This window comes from Onychostruthus taczanowskii, unplaced genomic scaffold (genome assembly GCF_017590055.1).
Source record: "Onychostruthus taczanowskii isolate IOZ18803 unplaced genomic scaffold, ASM1759005v1 scaffold87, whole genome shotgun sequence".
In the NCBI taxonomy this organism is placed as follows: domain Eukaryota; kingdom Metazoa; phylum Chordata; class Aves; order Passeriformes; family Passeridae; genus Onychostruthus; species Onychostruthus taczanowskii.
In genome coordinates, this window is record NW_024506662.1 from 1,405,804 (window position 1) to 1,421,742 (window position 15,939).

The 15,939-nt window shown below is 37.8% G+C and overlaps 1 protein-coding gene across 6 annotated transcripts in view; it reads right to left on the reverse strand.

Moving 5' to 3' along the window:
- KIF16B (kinesin family member 16B) overlaps positions 1 to 15,939 on the reverse strand; it is a 136,717-nt gene that overhangs the window by 18,675 nt on the left and 102,103 nt on the right. The window contains exon 26 of one of the 6 annotated variants that reach the window (XR_005954142.1): positions 1,315 to 1,565. The exons of the other annotated variants lie outside the window; for them this stretch is intronic. The gene's annotated coding sequence lies outside the window, so the exon portion shown is untranslated. The remainder of the gene's footprint in view (positions 1 to 1,314; positions 1,566 to 15,939) is intronic. 6 annotated transcript variants of the gene reach the window in all.

Consider the following 15,939-nt stretch of genomic DNA (forward strand, 5'->3'; position numbering starts at 1 on the left):
TATACATTTATGTCACTTGGAAGGATTTTTTATCCTGCAGAGGTATGTTATGAAGGACAAATCAATTACTGCAGATGGCATCTCTACTGGGCCAGATGCATAAGTTACACAAACCTCAGGCCTGCTAGAACGTTTCTGTGTCCCACACTTTCCCAGTGTTTCCTGGCTCCTGTTTTAGCCAAATTATTAGCAGATGGCTATCTCACAAATAAAGTACAAAGACCATTTCCATCACACAACAAATGTCCACCCATCTACGTGACAGAAAATGCTCCAGCCACAAATTTTTCATCATCACTTCAGCAACTCAGTCATTTCAATGGGTTCTGTTCCACTACATGCCCACAGGCTAATGCCCACCAAAATGAGAAAGAGACATTCAAAACTCTGCAGGCTTGAGTTTCAGGCTATCCAAACACTTCATGCAAACATGACAGCACTAGTTCCCACCTACTTTTCAGCTTGAGAATTATCTTTGCAACATAAGAAACGGACGTATCCATGCAGTGAGGTGAATTGTGCAGTTCTCTATATGACTGAAATTTCAGTGTAATAGGAAGGAGTCCATTGTACTATATTTATATAAAAATACACTATTAGTATATTTACCAGAGATAATATGCTTATTATACATATATATACACATAAACACACATACACACACACCCCCCACGGATCTTTGACATTCTGACTTATTACTTTAATGCACGGAAAAATACATTGGTGCAAGACCCCCAAAAATATACAGACTGACTATAAAACATTCTTATCTCATCATAATTTTGGTTCCTAAAAAAATGAATTAAAAGAAGCTCAGCAACATAAATACACCAAAGTAATGATAAATGTTAAAATAACTCTCTATAAAAATCCTCTGTCCTAATGTACTATTTGATATACAGGCTCTGAACATAATTGTGTGAGATTCAGCAAAGCAAGGTTCAGTAGAATTTTGAGGTTTATTTATACTTTATTCATTTAAGCCAAAGTGCAGTAGCAAATGCTTCAATAAATACTGCACATTTTGCCACTAGTGGTGTTACAGCACCTTTATGAAACTGTACAGTAACTTCAGTGGAAATAATCACTGTTACAGGTTAATGCACACAGTACAGTATGTGACTGAGCAGCATTTGTCCTGGAACTGAAATATGTAAGAGATCTTGCAGGTATGGATTTTGCATCAAGATGCTTGCCTTGGCTCAAACACTCAAAGGGAATTCCACACTATCCAGATTCAGGAGTATAAATTATTCTTTCAGAATTAAATGTTTCTTTACCCTCTGGCCCAAATTAATTCTTCAAGGGTCTCACCTTGACAACGAGATGAATGTTTTGCGACAATGCAAGGCGTAACAGTGGAACTGGACAGGCAGTAAGGGAAATCATTCTCCTTCCATGGAATTTCTGAAGCACATTTCTCCCTCCCTCTCCCACTTCCTGCAGTGGCAATGGAAGCGCTTGGCAGACAGTCTTTTTTGGCACGGATGTTTTGTCGTTTTCTAGGGCTGCTGATGAGGTGATGTATTTTCTGTCAGGGGAAATTAAGAGGCATATTCCCCAGCCTGATAGGAAGAGAGGGCTTGAATGATTTCCTGAGAAGCTTCTGTATATAGCGTGCAAGATTTCTAATTTTTATTCTGACAGCAGAAGCATCTCCCTACTAAAATTAATCACTGCATCCCTGCAATCCAAATTTCATTATATCCATAGGAGTGCACACACATGCATACTTGTACCATGGGCAAGGCTGGGACTGTGCTTAGACTCAAAAGGCAAAGCCAGATCATATAATAGTACACAGAGACCTCAAGACTGCATATCAGCACTCCTAATGTCTTTCAGACATTAAACTTTTTACAGTTAATGATGTTTATGCTACCTGGCAACTGTTGCTAGGCAGTAGCAGTAGTAGAGAGAGGCAAACAGTAATTTGCAATTTACTCCCTAATTTCTTTACAATAAATAAAGGCCATGTTTTATTTCTAGGTCTAGCATTACTTAGAGGCATGTTATTTGTCTGTCTCAGCAATATTATCTGTAAGAAACAATACTTACCTGCCACAATGGAGTATCTGTGAGTTAGTACAATCAAATTTAGACAGTATTAGGGTCAGTCCTCAAGCAGAGGGTGCTTCGTACCCAGTACATGTTATTCTGGTAAACTTTAAAAAGCTAGAATGGATTCCTCTTCTCCCACATTCCAGTCAGGAGACTGGTTTTTGGCAGGCATTTAATGCTGGTAAGAGCAGATGGCAGAACAGCAAGTGACCCTTTATTCTGTCACCTATTCTATCTTACATTCAACTCTGACCTTAAGTTTCTGGGAACAGCACATACCTAACAACACCTATTTGGAAGCAAATCCTTTTAAAGTGAAACCAGACTTCACAGTGTTCAACTACTGAGCCCCAGGGAGAGATGTGAATTTGGAGACTGGCATTTTGGAAACCAAGATAGTGAAAATGAAGGTTCCAATATCATGAAATGCTCTGCCTGGGATGGGGTGTACTCTCATTTCAGAACCTTTATGAAAAATAGCCATGAGCGTTTGAAGGGTGTCCTTTAATTTCTATTATAATCTGTTGGAGACTTTTCACTGACAGTATGTCTGCTTGGGGACCTGCTGGATTTCATTCAGTTCAGGAGTTTTATGGTACAGCAGAACAGAACATGTTAATGAAAACTCTTGTACAATACTTTGCAGATGATATTTCAACACATAGTGGACCAAAGCAAAATACCACATAATACAGCCATGTAGGCTTGTCACTTCTGAAACATGAAATTCTTCCAAGTGTTATGCTCCCTAAACATTAAAAAAATTCCATTTTCTCACATCAAGCAAAAATCTACAGGATTGAAACATCTCATTATTTTTGGCTGGTACAGTCTATGTTTTAGTGCCTACAATAAGGTAAAAGACTTTTTTAAGAAGAAAAACAGGGCAGACATTGATAGAGTCTGAGTCATCTTTAACCTTTCATCTCAAATTCTCATTTTACTTCAATGTTTTGATACATTTAAATGGGGGGAAAGGGGGAAAAAGAAAATTAAGGAAATGCTAACTATTTAAAAACTCAGTCATCTTTAGTTCTCATGTTACTTTTACAATTCTGAATTTTCTCACTTTTCAAAGAGTAGGTCTGACTTTTGATCCTTTGTACCAGAAATCTCTGTCACAGATGAGAAAAATCAAAGAGAAGAACATGGCATGGTTTTGTAGCCACTGTGGCTGCACCTGACTTGATTCTGCAGGAAGTAATGAATGAAAAAACTCCTACTTTTAGCTTTTGAAGTTTAAACAAAGTAACTTAAGCCTCAGTATCTCAATATGTACTACGACTTCCAGAGTCTAAAGAAACTAGACAGAAGCTGTATTTTTAACTAGGAACTTGCACCAAGTATTTAAGGATTTGTCAACGTGAAAAAAACAAAACCAAAAACAAACTACCACAAGCCTAATTCTTATATTTTTATTTATATTTTGTCTGAAATCAATTACCTTTTCTACACAATTTCATAAGAAAGCAGTAGGCAAAGGTAAAAAGTTAACATTTACTGGACAGATTAAAGGCTGCTTTATAAATTCTGAAAACAATCAAATGGAGATTGAAATAATTTGCTATACTATCCACTAAAATGAAAACAATAAAATAACATATAAAAACACCTAAGTCATATTTTCAGCTGATATAGCTCAAACTTTAAAGTTGAGTGAAGAAACCTCTAAACTTATTCTCCTTTAAATAAAGTAGAAACACATTGTGTAATTGTGTAAATCCTTCAGTGCTCTCCAAACATATATGCTGCAGGTAAGTCATGCCCTCAGAGGAGAGAAAGATTAAAGATTATTTTCCATTATCAATTAATCAGGGAGAGGGAATATCCAGGGAATTATTTTCTGGATATCCAGCTTGTCACCTGCCTTTCCTCTTCCATTTCCAATACTTTATCTTTACTTTTTTCCATCTCTCCCAATATGTTCTTCCCCCACTTCCCAGCTTGTTTCTGTTTCAACACTATGCTTCCCTCCATTCCTGCATTACCTACCTAATTCTTTTCCTTACTCCTCTGGGCCATTTGCAATCCTCCCTACTATCTGCCAGAAGGGGAGAGGGATTTGATATTCTCAAGAGGCAGCACATCCAAGGATCTGAAGTGTACCCATATCACTCTTCTAATGGAGTGAACTCCCTGGAGAAGGCTGAACAGCAGCAACAAAAGTCACCATTTATTATAACAAACAAGGGTAATTAACCTCCTAAAGTGAGGAAAACTCAAATGACCAGGAAATAGGAACAAGAAAAAGGATGTAAGCAACCTTCCTCCTACACAAAGGGTCTCTGCAGAGGGGTCCTCAGTACCAGCCCAATCCTTCACTGTCTTTGAGGGGAGCAAGCTCTGCTCCCATGGTATCTGCAGTGTTTCTGAAGCTGAGGAGCTGCTTTAGGCCCATCCCTGCTGTGTCTCAGCTCCCAGGCTTACAGCTCTCTGTTGTTTTCTCTCCTTGCTGCTACAGGCACCAGGGCCTGGATCTCACTCCAACACACACAAGGGAATAAGCATCTCCCTCCTTCCTTCTGGCTACTCTGAAAAAAATAAATTGGTTGGCAAATACTTCCCTTCTGACAAATGCAAGAGATTCCAGCAACATACTAGAGTATGGGGGTTTGGGGTTTTTTTGGGAGTTTTTGCAGCCTGGTATTTTCTCTACACAATTTATGCCACAATTTGGTTTCTAGTCCCTTCACAGCACAGCTTTTTCTCTTCAAAGAAGCTGCTTTGCCCCACATACATGAGAACAGTCTTTTCTTTCTGCTATCCATCCTTTTTGCTCCATGGCAAAGGTCTACCTAACCACAGAACTGGTTTAACTTTCTCATTTCTGGCTGGCAGGGGCAACTCCTGATTTGCACGTTGCTTTGTGCTTGGCCCCACTGTGACCTGGCCAGCAGCCCAATGAGCCAGGTCTGTTTCATCCCTCCAGCACACATCCCACTGAGGTCAGAGTGCACTGGAGACCTTCCTAGGGTTAACCTGCCAAGCAGGCAATTTGACAACTTCTCCACTTTACTTAGACTGGTTACAATTCCTTGTTTTTTTCCTACTTATCTCACTGAACACCATGCATATTTATATCTGTATCTACATCTATCTATCTATCTATCTCTTAGTATCAAGAAGCACAAGCACTTACATCTCCTCCCATAAATACATGCAGTTCTGTTGCAAGTCAGGATGCTGTGACTAACCCCCAATAAACTGGTATTCACCAATAAATGAGCATATTCTCAGGACACACAAGCTCTCACAGCTCTGCTCTCTTTAGTTCTGGGAAATTCTCTTTGAACTTTCAAGATCTTTTGCCAGTTATCTCCCCCAGACAGGCATAATTGTTTCACCAAAGAACATTTCAAGTCCGTCTGTCCCACTTAAGAGGGACAAGAACGTAAAAAGAAAATTTCTCCTCTGAACCACCCTGAAACCTCCCTATGATGAAAAATGACCAAATAGGATTAGACACCAAAGCTTTCTCACTTTGAATCATGTCTACCTGTCCATCAAACAATCATCTGCAATTATCAAAACAGTTTGAGAGCTCTCATATCCATGTTCCTCCTTTAAACCAGCAAGATGACCTAGACTTAATCTGCAGTTTTGGAGCTATGGTGAAATGTGGAGGCTTTGGTTTATCAGTGTAATTTTAACTCCATTTAGTTTGCCTCCTGCTACTGAGAAAAATCAAATTAACTGAAGCCAAAGAGATTACCTTGCACTACAGGAGTATTTTTCTTAAAGCAATTCTAGACTACTCTGAATAACAGCATACCAAATTAGAGCCATAAACAAGAGTCCATATAATATTTGACAAATTACTGTATTGTTTGGCCCTTTATAAGCAGTACAATAACATTTAAATACAGAATATCTATGAAAATAAGCAATAGGATGTAACAAAGTTCATGCAAACCTTGCATATTTCTATAAAATTATGCAGTTTGGGGACTTTAATCTTTTACACAAATCAGAAGCTAATATAGCCAGGGCATCTTTCTAAATAGAAACCAATACCTGTATAGCTCTTAGGACTACCAATGAAGGAGAGACAAAAATTGGCCCAAATGGCAAAGAAAATATTTTCAGTTTCATATGCAAGCTGTAAAAAGACAGCGTAAGATAGCACAGAAGCAGCATACATCAACCAAAGGATAGAACTGCCTTACAGGTAAACCAGTCAAAACCAAATAAAAACAACTAAATTTGAGTTGTAGATGTGTCTGGAAAATAAATGTGAAAAATTCCTACCATACCATGTCTTTGCAACCTTGATTTTGCTCCCTTGTTCATCTATTCCTTGCCCCAAGAGAGAAGTCTGGGGGGAAAAAATACCAGCATGGCATGGCAGACCATCAGCTAAGACAAAGGCATGTGCCAACCTAGAGATTAAATGGACTAGTTAATACCAACTCTCTATGCTTTTAGGTCATGATTTTGCCAACTAAACATTAATCTTTCTTCATGTAGTCTCAGGTCTTGGTTAGTTCTTTAAAGAAATGGTAAAATTTGCTGGTTTTGCGAGGTTGTGTCTTCAAAGTTCAACACATTAATCAATCTTTATAAAGGTGTGGGTCAAAGCCAACTTCTCAAAAAGGCTATAAAGTTATTTTCTGGAGATCTCTGTAGGGTTTATTTTTCTTTCAAAAACAGTTTGGGATTTGATTCATTATCTGCCTGCTGGGATTTCCAGCAAGGTCAAGGCTGTACCTGCAATAACACAAGGTAGGCGATGCATCAACCCCTATCTTCACCATGGCTGCATACAACATTGCTGATGCTACAGTGCCTATTGGGCCACTTGGACTCCACATTGAGGAGTCACAACACCATCAGATTTATGCAACAGAAACGGGATCAGAGAAAGGGATTCACCACAGCAGTTTTCACAGCTCTCCCTAGGAAGATTTGCTTGTTGCACATGAACTCATCTCAGAGACATCTGGCAGCATTTATGACACATCCCCATCTCGTGTGGCTGACTGATGCCATAAATTTCAGTCACCCTTGCCTTTGAGAAATGTTAATAATGAAAACTCATCAACAAGCAGTAATGATTTGTACTGCTGACTAGATGGATGCCTTTCTGACTACTCAAAATTAATGGCAGATCTCAGGGTCTTAAAGAACAGCTGTCACAGAGAAATACACCTACAAACAAACATGCAGTATGCCTTCAAGTGTGATTTGTTAGAAGACATAAAGTGCTAACCCTCACAACAAACTGGACTGATTACAAGGAGAAGTCAGATAGCCTTCTGCATCATTTAAAGTGATAAAACCAGAGAAAAGGCAGTGCAGGCACGCAAATGGGAAGCTTAAAAGGAATTACTTAGTCCCCCCAACAGTAAGAGTGACTGATAGTCACACAGTACACACTCATTTTCACTTGTGTCTAGTCATACAGATACTTTAGAAATAGCTGCTTTATCACCAACTTAAAAACTAGCTGTAAGCCTCATACAAATTTTCCTTCCACTATTGCTGTTGCCACTAGGTAAAGCTTAAGATGACAGGTAACCAAATAATTGTAATAAACTTAACAGATATATTTTCATGAGCTTGCTTGGCAAAGGATTTTGAATGTGCAGGGCAGAAAAGCAACTCTGGGTACCGAAGGCCCACTGTTACTATCAGTTTCATGAGAATACCATATTTAGTACTGCTCTTGAGAGTCAGGATGGTGGGTAAGAATAGATGGTTTTTTTCCGAGTATAGTAAAATTTCTTGATCAAGCACTTAAAGTTAAATACTTCATAAACAAGTCCAACATAGACATAGAAATCTCAAAGACACACTCATGAAAAAGCCACCATGATACTGAACCAACATTATTACTTAGGGCAGGGCAGAAAACAGGGATGTGTTTTACAATTGCAAGAATTTGGGTGTAGATTATTATGTCAGTAATTCCATAATTCCCATCTATCAGATGCTTTCTAGAACAATGTTTTTTCCCAACAAACACTGCTTCACTGAGTCTGTGTAAGAGCCATGTTGCTCCATCTACACAAGTTTTAGCAACCCAGGAAGACAGTGGAAAGCTAAAAAACCACATTATTTTTTTCATTGCTTTTTACAGCAACTTTACAATGAGTTACAGCACATATGAGCCTCAGGTACAATCAGAATGGAAATTATGCTACTCTACCTATTTAAATAAAACCCTGCAATACATTAATTTGCAATTACTTTACATTACTGGTACCATCAAAAAACTGAACTTAAAAGTAAAGGTTTCCTTATTTATTCTCTGATTTAAAAATAAAATTGGAGTTAGAGTTGAATGTAAAATGAGTAATTTAAGGATTTAAAATACTGCTCAAGCGCTGTTTCAATTTTTTTCCAAGGACATGCAGTGTTCAGAAGCAGTTTTAAAAAAATTTAAAACATTTCCTGGAAAATATAGAGTATACACTCAAAAGCAGAGTACCTGCACTGCTGACAGCAGTGCACACACAAATATCAAGGCATCATTAATACCCAGTAGTACCTACAGGTAAGTATGACAGAAAATAATAAATTCAACAGAGAAGAAATTAGCCAAACAAAAACGTACCTTTAATTCCTTTTATTATTTGCAGCATTTTAACAAATCATAGATAACCATGAATTAATCAAATGTTTTAACAGTATCTCCCAAAGTTTGGCACCCATGAGAAGAGTGCTTTTTCATCTCACTCTCACTCACATCACTAATATTCTCACACTGAATTTTGGTTTTCAGACATGGCCAGACAGCTTACCCTCCGACACTATTATTCCTGGCTTTGGTTCTGAAATATGTCCTACAGTAAACTGGACAACATCCTCTGATTTCAGTCTTCTCTTGACATCTTCAATTCTATACCTGCAGCTCAATATTCTTCCTGAAAGCCATTTCTTCTTTGTGTTTATTTTCATATTAAACCACAAGAGATTGTATTTTATTGATTTTTGTCATGCAGGCATGTCTAATATATTTTTTTGACTTGGGCTGTCTTTCTTTAGGCTCTCTAGAGAGATTGACAATTCTCTTCTGTAAGATGGAACTTTCTGTACATTGTGTTGCAGAGACAGATAGTAGAAGACCCTTCCACTTTTTTTTTTTTTTTAATATATTTACTTTACAGCAGTGAAGAGAGCTGTACAGGAAGATCTCTCTTTGAATACAAAACAAGGCATTTAGAAACATATTTATTAACTGTACTATTGGGTACACAGGCCAGAGAAATTTGGTTTTTTCCTTTCTTCTAAAGTCAAGTCATTTCTAACTGAGAAACACAGTATTATTTTCACCATATTAAGTCTGAAAGGTCATTAGCAGGAACATGATAAAGTAATACGCTAAAAAGACCTTTAAACAAAAAATGCCTCTTGTAGATTGTAAAAATGCTAACCTGAAGGTTAGTTTGAGAATCACAGAATAGTTTGGGTTGGGAAGAACCCTAAAGCCCCTCTCATTCCAACCTCCCTGCCATGGGAGGAATGCCTTCCATTAGACCAGGTTACTCCAAGTCCTGTAACCTGGCCTTGAACACTTCTGGGGATGATGCAGCCACAGCTTCCCTAGGCAACCTGTGCCACTGCCTCACCAACCTCACAGAGATTAATTTCTTCCTAGGATCTAACCTAAACCTACCATCTGTCAATTTAAAGCCATTCCCCTTGTCCTGTCACTCCCTCTAATTTCTTCCTAGGATCTAACCAAAACCTACCATCTGTCAATTTAAAGCCATTCCCCTTGTCCTGTCACTCCCTGCCTTTGTAAAAAATCCCTCTCCAGCTCTCTTGGGGCCCCTTTAGGCACTGGAAGGTGCCCAAGGTCTCCCCAGAGTCTTCTCTCCCCTAGGCAGCTCCCTCAGTCTGTCTTCATGGGAGAGGCACTCCATCAGAGCATCTTTCCAGCCTTCCCCTGGACTCTCTCCCACATGCCCACCAACTGCCCACAGTGCTCTAGATGCAGCCTGGCATGCAGCTGGCTTTCCAGGCTGCAAGCACACATTCCTGGGTCACACTGGTGTCACTGGCAAACATGTCTCTCCTTGTTAGGGAGCACAAGACTCAGCACAGCACTTCTGCTCTTTTACTCCTCTAGTGTAACTAGAGAAACTGTAAGCCATAAATGTATACTAAAATGTGTAAAAATTGTTACTAGATACAGAGGGAGAAAATGTTCAGCTTTTCTTTATTTCAGATGAAAATAGATTAAGAGTAACCTGTACCTCAATCTCATTTAGATAATGAATCACTCATTTGATGAATACAACAATGCCTAAAAAACAGCTAATATTCTTACTGTGCTACAAAATCTGCAATCTGTATTTCCTTGTTCATTTACCTGGTGGTTCCAAAGAGAGGAAAAACCTCAAATATCCTATTCAAATGCTGCTTCCTGAAGCACAAGAGAGGCATGGTATAACTCTCCAGATCAGAGTGAATAAAGTTTAGCAAACAGTTTCACATGTGTAGTTGTGTCAGTAATACCACCTAAATATGTAAGAAAAAAAACACAACCTGCAGTACAGTTGGAGCCTCACAATTTTTGTTACTCTCTATGCTGTTTGTTCAAAATTAGCCAGGGTATTTTCACAAAAACTAGAGTTTGAGCTGGGTCACTGTATCAACTGATATGAAAGGATACTACTTGAAAGACCTACTTAATCTAGCAGCATATTCCTGACAAACCAAACAACATCAAGCTGTTCTTCACAAACCCTTGGAAGGCAGTGAGACTGTCACTAACAGCTAATGATGAATGCAGTACACATTCAAAAGTCCCCTGAAAGAATGTTGTTATAGAAAAAAAGAAGAAACAGCAAAACCTCCAATCCTCCCCTCTGCTTTTCACCAACCAGCACAAAAACAGACACAAGGTTGCAGCCCAAGGCATTCCCCAAGTCAACTGATAGTCAGGAACAGCTAAGAAGTGGCTCAGTCTCAATGAGCACCTAAACCTCCAGCTATATTGTCTAGGAATTCTTCTCAGAGGTGATCCCCTCTCACAGATAGCTGTTATCCATACAAAACTGTTTACTGATAACACAACATGAATATTTTGATATTACACAAATTCAGTAGGTAATTGAGTAGTGCCTTGAAAATCAGATTATCAAATGATCAAAGGAATTATTCTGTCAAATAGTGCAAAAATTATGAGATGATGGACTCACACATCTCTAAACGCTTTTTTTTCAGTTTCTACGTTACTCATGTAGAAGACTTTTGCACAGCACAATCAATGAAACCTGGTGTTTGATTAAACTTGTTTCATTCTGAATCTATCAGAAGACCAATAAAGCTCAGAGAACTGTTTGGAAGCTCTCGAGTTTCACTTGCTGCTAGGGAAAGACCAAAAAATGCCAGGTCTCATTGACAACCCCAGAAGCAAAGAAAGGAAAGGAGAAGAGATAGAGAGAGGCTGTATCTCTGCAGAATCACATGTACCAAGCCAAGGAAATTTTGCTGCATGAATGTAGCACCCAAAGCAACAACAAACACAAATTAATCTCCAAACTGGGTTTTTACAAGGTTCTTACACATTCAGATTCAGTGCTGTGACAAGAAATTGTCACAACAATTTCACACACTGAAATTCACACACTGATTTCATTTCCCAACTAGAAATAGATGGAGAATTGTATATTATGCAGGAAGCAAACATGCTGGAGGGTTTGCTGTTGTCTCTGATGCTCCAGTTCTGGTTAGCAACGATGAATTCAGAGGGACCATTTGGAATAAATACATTTCCCTGTAATCAAGCTTTCACTGAACTACATGATATGGTTAGCAGCGATGTTTTTCACACTTTACTTATTGGAATGAATTCTCCTGTTCATTTGTAGATAGAAGTACTGAGAAATATGCTAAAAATTTATTCTGAAAATTTCAGCAGTCTCATGCTGCAGAAAGAAAGGCCAGGTGAAACTTCTAAGGATCTACCACTTAAATCCCATCTGTAAGTAGTGGCAAACTCGGGTTGATATGGAAGTACTACATATATAAACCAGCAGGCTTGCAGACTGCTCTGAACATAATATAATTAGGAACAGGAGCTGGAAATATGTGACAAAATACGCTTCCTGTGCATGCACTTCCTGGCTGTTCTGGGTGACAAGAATATGAATGTTAAAATTAACTACATCATAATTACCATAATTTGTACTGAAAGAAGCCAAAGGCTATAATCACATGCTTGTAAAATAGTGTTAAAGGATTTACACACAAATACGTGTCCTAAAACTTATTAACTTTTTTTTCTGTCAATATTTATGGAATGATGTATTACCAAGCCTACTAAATTCCAAAATTAAGGTCTGTCCTTAATTTAGATTCATATTTCAAAACTATTTTCTAAATGCTTTTCTACATATAATTCTGCCAGAATACACATCATGGCATTTGCTATTTCCAAGCATATCAATGTTGCAAATAATTTTCATTTTCACCTATGCCCTAATACACAATTTCCATTTAAAAATACCTTTTAGACTGTTTATACATTCTTGGTGCTTGGTGTTTGTCCTATGGTTCTCATATCAAATCTCTGAGTCCTATTATATTTTACTATTGTTTAAAAGCAAAACTACAGTACATCAGTCTTGACTATTTGGAAAAAAAACCAACCCAAATTTGCTACTTCATATCCAGACACACAAAAACATCCTTCCAGTTCAGCCAAAACTCATCAACAAGCTTATTTCTTAACTGGATCAAATTTTCAAAGAAATAGACAAATCCTAAATATTGTTATGCTTACAAAGGGTCATAGGGCTCCATGAAAGAACCTGAACAGAGAATCCATATCCAAATAAACCTGAACTTTCTAAAATAATGAGATAGCATTTGTAGCAAGACATGCACAATCGTGTTCAGTATTAAAAGCTACACCCTGCTAACTCTAGTGCACATAACCCCTAATTTTAAATTGCTTCTTATTCTCCAGAGTTTTTAAACGTCAATGCCAACAATGAATGAATTTGTGAATAGACTGGGACTTCAGTCACTGCAGCACCAAGACTTTGGCATAAGTTCAGCAGGTTTCAGAACAAAACAATTTTCAACATTGTCTTAGGAAAGTTCTGTTATTTACAGCTATACTACTCTAAGCTATTTAAAACTGAACACTTAAAAAACCCAAACATCCAGAATTTTGCATTCAATGTGAGCATACTACCTACAGCTTACATACTAACTAAATATATAGTTACTAATGCCAGTAAACTAGAAAATACAAGGGTAAAATCAGCAGTTTCAGGCCAACCAGCTCTGATGCAATAAGCTTCTGACTTCTGCTGCCAAATTAGCTCCTAAGCTCCAGGAGCTCACTAGTTACATGGCAACAGGCTTGCCAGCCCTGCAAGCCAAGTACCTCCATCACAGAATATGAGCATAAATTTTGAATTCAATAAAACTCTACAGCTGCAGAGTTAGAAACTAGAACTGGAGCAGTCAGACAGCCAAGATCCCAGCCCAAACACTGCCTCAAGTGCTCTGCACAAGTCTGCTGCCTTACTGCTCCACTCCTGATTTAATTTCTGTTTGCATTCTTCATTGGAAGGGAGAATTCTGCATGTCTGATAAGACATTAAAGAATAATTTAATCATTACATAAGTACACAGAAATTGTCTAATTATCCTTGAGATTATTGGCAGGGGGGTAAGAATAAAAATCCCCAAATTCACACCAACTACATTTTTAAAGTTAGTAACATTCTGCATTTTTCTGTCAGTGATCAATTCCAGAATCCAAGGATGTTCTCCTAAAATTAATGACTTCACCTCAAATTCATCCCCTCTCCATTATCTGTGCCAGCCATTCATGTTGAAGATTTCTTCCACTTATCAAGAGCAGCAGATGCATGGACCTCTTAAAAAGGAAACAGAGATCCTTCCCTGGCAGTCACCCAAAAGAGGAGTACAGAGTCAAAAGAAAAGGACAGTGAGATCAGTCAGTGGTTGCTCCATAAACAGTTCATGACTCTTCATTAATCATTACACAGCTGAACTACACCTGAATAATAAGCAGTAGTAGAAAAGTGTCTAAAATGAACTTAAGAAACAATTAAAAAACTGGTGTCTGCTCTATTTTAATAGCAAATATTCACATTACATGTTGGCTGATTGTGAGTATGGATCGATGAAACAGACATTGCTGTCACTGAGATGCAAACATTTGTCTGTCTTCACTGAGATGCAAAATATATTGGATGAAAAACAGACTTTTGAGTTTTGAAAAATCTGAAATATTACAAAGTATTTAAAATGTTTTTAAATAAGCTTACAAAAAATGTTTTGATTTCAGTATATTTTCAAAAACATTCACTTAGTACTTCTGAAAAATCTGGGAATTATTTTCTGGTCTTTGAATTTCATGCAATTCTTACGGGTTATGGCCCATAATTAATTTTAAACTCTAAACGGTCCCTTTGTGCCTAGACCTCTAAAGACACAAATATATACTTATATACAGACCTCCATAAATTAAATACAGATATTACAGAAATTATTACATTCTGTTCAATAAGCTAGAAGTCAATAGCTGTGGCATTCCTACTGAACAGGACACATGCATGTCCTTATGTCCATAAATAAATCTATAAATGCATGCATGCCTTGTAGCTTCTCCTTGGCAGCTCTCCAGGGAATTTCTAATATTTTAAGTCAAGAAGCACTCTTAGCAATAAAAATGCCTCTATGCAAGATGCTTTCCTTAACAACATGTAGAGATTTTTATGCACACAGAAACAGTTTTCAAGATGAGTGACAGGGAACTCAATAAGCAGAGCCTACAGTGAAAGCCCCAGAAAGTCTGGATGCAAGTGGGACTTAAGTACTCCCATGAGAAGGAGGGACTTCATAAACCCTGGATTTGGTTAGGAGAAAGACAAATAGGAACTGTTTCTCTGCTCTCATTTGAAATAAAGTAGAGACAAGAAAGTGTTAGGAGAGTGAGAAAGTGGTAGGAGAGTGAGATTTCCCTTGCAGCAAGATGTGGATCAGGAAGGAAAGTCTTCTGCAGAAACCAACATTCTGGTACTATTCCAAAACCAGTAACTGGTAAGAAAAGATGAAGACAGAGGGGGAAAAACAGGAGAATCTAACTATGGAAATTCTCACTCCTCTATTGAGAATGAAGAGTCCATTTGCTCTCTTCTCTGACTAATAGCAAACAAAAAGTGCATTCATTAGAGAGACTACTGCAACTGAAAGCTAAGTATGGTCTTAATTAAAAATCCAAAAGTAATAAAATGGTCATTAACAATCTAGCAGTGAAAGAAAGCTGGAGCTGGACAAATAACAGTCACGTAGACCTCCCCAAAAAATAGACACTGTAAAATGCTTGGTAGTTATCTGCCACTGGCTCAGTATCACTCTGCTGCAGCTTCTTCAGTCTTTCAAAATTTCCATGTGACACATTTTAGTTAGATAAGCAGTTGTCAGCAGCCCCTTAATTACATTAGAAGAAATGTGCAGATATATCATATATATGACATCTTGTAGGACCAGAAGATATTAGGTATGTTTCTGCTTTTGAAAGAGATACTTTTTTTTAAAACCTTCCTAATACATCAGTTTGCCAAGACATCCCTTTGGGAATTCAGTGGCAGAAACATGAAATGCAAGCTCAGCAAATTATTAAAATACTGATATAGTAACTCAGAGCTGAGCAACTAATGAGCTGTAAAGTTCACTTCTAAAAGCAGGACACTCATATATTAAACATGCCCACAGTATTTTCACTGTTCATTATAAATATTAATTTAGAGTGGGAAGGTGAACTGTGCAAAATAAAACTCAACTCTGATAGATTCTGATAAGATCCTTTTAAGGATCAAGTTTCTTTGAAATAATACATAGTGACTAAAGACACAACTCTGACAAGTTTTGGTATTAAAATGC